This window comes from Bos grunniens, chromosome 5 (genome assembly GCF_055505025.1).
Source record: "Bos grunniens cultivar Pamir isolate PY7600 chromosome 5, Bosgru_T2T1.0, whole genome shotgun sequence".
Classification (NCBI taxonomy): domain Eukaryota; kingdom Metazoa; phylum Chordata; class Mammalia; order Artiodactyla; family Bovidae; genus Bos; species Bos grunniens.
In genome coordinates this window covers 37,933,674-37,940,068 of record NC_141169.1, presented here as the reverse complement: position 1 = coordinate 37,940,068, position 6,395 = coordinate 37,933,674, and positions in this window count along the sequence as shown.

Below are 6,395 nucleotides of genomic sequence, written 5' to 3'. Positions count from 1 at the left end.
GTGTGTTTGATGAATGTTCAGTAAGCTTTCTCAATAAATGTTGAGTCACTTCACTTTCATTCAGTCACTGTTTCGAACTGCCCATTGTTGTAAGCCTGAAAGAATAAATGGATCTTGCTTTCACATCACTACCGCCTCTTTTGTCCTGAATCCTCATTTCCCATTGATGTGTCAGAAGTAATGGCTGCTATTACAACCATTGAAGAGAAGCGTGTAAGGATCGATGAGCAACAAGATCAAATTCACAAATGTGTCTACCTCTCTGTAAAGCACTCTGTCTTGATTAAAAAAAAAAAAAAAACTTGAAATTGACTAGGGAGACAGTGTTGTTTCCCTGTGGTTTCCAGTACATTACAAAAGGCAAGACTTTTAAAACACACAAACATTAGAATATTTGAAGGCAGCAAAAGTTATGACTTGTTCTCCAACTCTGAACCAAATACTTGTGGAAAAGATTTTAATGACTAATCCCTTATCTTTAGAAGAAGAAAAAAATCTGATTTATTTCTTTGCTTTGAAGTTTCTGAATATTTCTGGCTGTTTGCCCCACATTTTGATCTTTGGATAAAGATGCTGTCCCCAGGCTCCTTACCTTCTGAGGTCCACTAGGAAAATCTCTCTGAAAAATGTTACACATTTTATGTTTAACACTTGATGGCTAAAATATTTCAGGAAAAATCTAAACATCCACTCAGATGCAAAACTCTATGATGGTCTGCAGGAACGTGGTCTGGACACGGAATAGAGTGGTGCTGGGGGCAAGAAGTGACAGCTGCAGCCAGAACCCAGAGCAGGCTCTGCCTCTCACCTCTCTTCTGTCCTGAGGCATTGCTCTCCTTCCAGGTTCCAGCCTCCCTTTGGTGGGCTGGTTCACAGCAGGTATTAGGTTGCTCCTTGGAAAGGGAGCAGGACTCTCCTTGGAACTGAGCTGAGACCATTCCACTGTTTTCAGTTATAAATTTTGGCAATTTTGATTCCATGTTATCAGCCAGGGAACATCTTTTCAAATCAAAATCTAACATCTGACTAATTTTAATTTGAAAGAAGTCTTTCTTATTTGGGGTGGGGGGGAAGTTAACATTATTTTTAAATGTTTGCTTATTTCAAATTGAATTAAAATGAAACTCAGTAGAAAAAGATTTTTATGTTTGTTTGTTCCTATTTCAATTTGCTAGTCAAAGTCCCTTTAAAACTATATGTATAGAAAACTTCCAAAAATTATCTTTTCCTGCTTGCTTTTATTTATAAAAATATGTTTGTATCAATGTTATGTATTATTTTTACATTTTTCAACCCTTTTAAAACTGTATTAAGGATTGTTTAAGTCAACCCTTTAACAACTGAAAAACATTATGTACAATTATATATGAAATACATGAGTGCCCTCTCTTGTCCACTTCAAAGTAAAGCAGTTTTTGTAATCAAAGGATTTTCTCCCTTTAGTGTTAGGAAACCAAATCAGCCAATTCTAATAATATATTATTTGCCTTCTTTCTTTGAAAATTTGATGTATAAATATATGATATATTTCATTAAGAGAGAAACATAATAGAGGATAATGAATTTTATCGTGAACACCATTTTTGCAAGTTAAAATGATAGCTTTTATAACACACATACCAGTTTTAATACAAATATATATATATGTATATATATATTTTTTTAACCTCAGTCAGTACATTGAATGCAAGTAAACCTAACATTTAAAATGAGTTTCATTTTCATTTTGACTTAAAAGATCGCATTGTAAGTAAGTTCTAATTTCCCAGGAAGTTAAATCTATAAATAATAGTGTTCTTGATTTCACTTTTATTAAACAACTGAAGGGAAAGCAACACAAATATATCTATTGCTTGGAGCTGATAATTCCTCATATTACTGCTCAGTGATGGAGCTGTACAAAGAGTCATACTATGGTGCTATGAATTGTAAAGAACATTTACTTATCATTTCTACAGCCCTACAATTTTCCTCAAGGGGTATTGAACCAGACAAAAGTCTTTGTACATAAGCCTTTGTGCTTGATCTGAAAGACAAAATTGGAGGAGAGATTTCAGAATAGAAAGACCTTATATGAAAAGAAATTTAATGTTACACTCAATAAGGACAATGAGAAATGCTCTGGTAGGTGTCAGAAGTCTTAGCCCATTTCAATTTTCATTCCTTGAAAGTTCTGAGTTAGTAAGAAAGTGCTGGGATCTGTATAGTTGCCTCCTGGAATCTCAAATGAGACAGTCTTTACCATATATCCATCGCATTCTGTGTAAAACATTTCCTGGAAGCAGGACAGGAAGTTAGATTATGAGAGGGAATTTTGCAAGAGTAGCACAGGTTTCTAAATCGAAGAATCAAGACCCTCAGCTCTCATTACCCACCCCACCAGGTTCTGCACTCTTGTCAAGAGTGCTGATTGCCACATGAGGTCCTGTAGTGCTAACACCACTACAAATCACATGGTAGAAATACTACAAGGATCGAGGTGGTCCCCACTGAGCACAACAGAGGCCCTCAGCAGGTTCTTTGCGGAGTCTAGGATCACATGCTCAAGAATGATCTAATGTCCATTTCCTTCTCCTTATGCTGTAAATGATGCTGTCTGATTACTTTCCATATCCTATTTTGATAGGGATAGAGTAGGATAAATTGTTTAGAATTCCCACTGGAGGATTAAAAACAGAAAGGGAATTTTAAGAGACTTTGGGAGACTGTTGTTAGCTAATGACCACTCAAGAAAAGACTCTAGTAAGCAAGCAACAATCACATATGTACTTAAAGTACAAGACAACAGATGAGTGGTTTGACTCTTGTTACATGAAGTAAGGGAGTCCTTAAAGAGAATTATTTCTGCATGTAGCCAAGACAGAAATATAGGTGAAAAGGGAAAGAAACCAAGTGAAAGTGGATATTATACTGAAATCTGAGATGAATTACCATATTTTAGTATATGTTATCATCCTTCTGTGAAATACATATGATTTAAAAAGCACCATGATCATCCCAGTTAGACCATATGGGGTCAAAGGAGGAATTAATGATTCAAGTCTTGACATTTATACAAGACTGAGGAAGAAAGTGATCTTCTCCCTTCCCAACTCTTTCTTTGATTATAAAAATGTCTCCCCATCTGTTCTTGGGCCTGCACTCCTTGCTTGCCCCCTTGTATCTCTCAGAAGCATCCCATGATAATAAACTCACTCTTTGCCCACCACTTGGACTGCAAGGAGATCCAACCAGTCCATTCTAAAGGAAATCAGTCCTGGGTGTTCATTGGAGGGACTGATGCTAAAGCTGAAACTCCAATGCTTTGGCCACCTCATGCGAAGAGTTGACTCATTGGAAAAGACCCTGATGCTGGGAGGGATTGGGGGCAGGAGGAGAAGGGGACAACAGAGGATGAAATGGCTGGATGGCATTACCGACTTGATGGATATGAATTTAAGTAAACTCCGGGAGTTGGTGATAGACAAGGAGGCCTGGCGTGCTGAGATTCCTGGGGTTGCAAAGAGTCAGATACGACTGAGCGACTGAACTGAACTGAACTTGCCTTACACTGAATTCTTTCTGTGATGAGACAAAGAAAGCTGAGCTTCAGTAAGTCCTGGGACCGGGTGAGTGGTTTCAATTAAAAGAAAAGGATTTGAGTCCCCTCCTAGGTCAGGGACTGTGGGTTCAAGTCTCAATATGAGGTGTGGCTCGGTTTGAGTACCATCTAAGTAGGAGCGTGGTTCAGTTTCACTAAAGAAGGTCGCTAAGTATTGTAAAAACTAGATGACTGGTCACCAGAATTGAATCTGATACTGTGCCTTTATCAGGAAAATCCATTCAGTAATTAGGGATATTTTCACAACTACTCTAGAAAGTGGAGCCTGTTACCATTGCTATTTTACCTTGAGTGGTTAAATAACTTCATCCATAATGGCCAAATTTACTAGATAGAGCTGGAATTTGAACCCAGAGCCCAGCTCTAGGGTCTATGTTATACCTTATGATAGCCCTTTTCACCACACAAAAATCTTACCTATTTTTAAGGCTCTATTAAATTACAGCCTTTCAGAATCCTTCTTGATTCTCTTAAATGATCATAATTTCTCTCTTCTGAATTTCCATAACACTATCTTTAATCTATCTCTAGTGTCAACTTGTGGCTGCTGATTTTATTATTTATCTATTTATGTTTTTTTTTTCCTCTCTCCAAACAAACTGTAAGGTCATCAGAGTCGTATTCATATATAATTCATTTTTATAGGAAAGAACACTTACAAACTTGCTGGTAATTCAAGAAAAAGTTAGCATTTTATATAAAGTTGATGGACTTACAAGCTCTCAATAATGTATTCATTTATTCTCCCAATATTTATTGATCTCCAAATGATATGGCAGGCCTATCACTAACAGCTACAATGGTAAATGAATAAGCCAAATCTCAGACAAATTTTTATGATGTAACTAATGGATTAAATGAGATAATATTCTAGTCACAAGTCTTCAATTAATGTACGACCTCATTATTAACCATCAGTTATTCACGGAAAAGTAACTTGCTGATCAACTTTACACCATTATTGACAGAATAATTCAGAGACTGTCCACTGTATGTGAGGAGGTTTCTGGGGAACATTTTGATATAAAAGTTAATTTAGGAAGGTGAAAAATTCAGGAGATGGATGATGGTGAGAGTTGCACAACAATGCGAATGTACTCAGTACTGCTGAACTGTACAGATGGCTAAAATAGTATGTTTTATGTTATGTGACTTTTACCTCCATAAAAGAATTTAAATTTTAATAAAAAGTAAACATTTTAGACAGAAAAAGGTTGCAAATCATTTTTACAACAGCAAGGATCCAATAGTTCCAAAGAATATAAAATTTTCTAATGTATAAATATAGGTTAGCCACTTGAAATGAGTTTCAGATAATATTAAAAAAAAAAAAAGAATTGGCAGAAAGAGTACAGAGACATGGATTTTTTTTATAAGAAAACATGAACCAGGATCTAGTTCTGTGTCATACATCAAATATCCTCTCTATGTGTTCAACTTGCCTGAAAAAGGTGAAACTTATTTAACATCATTACTTTCTGGGTTAAATTTTTTCCTGAAAAGCTCTCTTTAAGGTGTTGTCCAGACCTGACCTTGTTTATCAGATAAAATTAAACCAAATATCCTTAAGTTGTTTTGATCACTGATGAACGAGATTTGGAAATGGGTAGTCTGGAGTCTATGAGAAATTGCAGTCACATTGAGGTGATTGAGATTGCGTGTGGTACATCACTTTGATTTCTTATACTTGGCCCATCTCAATAGATAACTTCTAGCCAATTCAAGTTTGCAAAACAAATAAAATAATCTGACAGCTTGTAAGGGTGGGAAAGGATGCTGGCTCATTTCCCTAAAGACTTATCTAATAGAAAGGCTATATATTATATGAAAAAGAAATATAATTCAACATTTCTCTGCCAGAAAAGGCAGCCAGAATTTTTATATTGTTCCAGAAAGAAAAAAAATCTTTCTGCAAGTTCCATTTACTCCTTCCTTACCCAGACTTGACTCTTTTGGAGATAGAAATGGTATTGCAACAGTTTCAGGAAGTGAGCTTTAAAGTACAAAGTTTCATTGCACAAAAACCCAGCCTCCCTCCTCTTTCTCAGTTGAAACCTGTTGTGGTCTTTAGCTTCTCTGCTCTCAGTTTTGGCTTCCTGGTTACCTACATCATCTGTTTCTCTGTCTTGTCTGACCCTTCACAACACTGTGGTATTCACTGTAATAACATGTGGGACAGAATGAGCTCATACTGATTACCACTGAGTGTGTAATTCTATAGGAATTTTATTATAATTGAGCAATCGTTCTTATATACCTATATAAAAAGTGTATCTGGAAAGCAAATTACAGCAGAGTATTTCCCCAAGGCTCTTAATAACCTTATCTATTTTTAGGAGTTCTCTCTCCATATTCCTGCTCTAGACTAATTAGCTCAATGGACTCGACAAGAAAAAGAATGAAAGAGGCAGAGCTGTTTAAGTTATTTTTAGTCCCAAACTGGGTTTATTATTAGTACTATGTCCCTATTGTGCCATTCTAGAGCATCCAAAATAATCGGAGGGGAGTAGATAGAAAACTAAATTGAACACCAATCATCTGATAAATACATGTTTTGCTATCTCTCTACCCTACCCCCACCCTCTTTACATATTCAGGTATAGAGTAAGCATATGGTTCTCTCAATCAGTAGCTTACTGTGGATTGTTTTCTCATTTGTTTTGTCCTGGATAGGTGGCAGAAAAGGATGGCTATTCAGGTAGGTCTCAGGGTGGAGAGCAAAAAAAGAAATTCATATTTATTTGTTCCTTTAGAGATAATAAAATGTTATTTACACAGGTACTCTTATTCAATA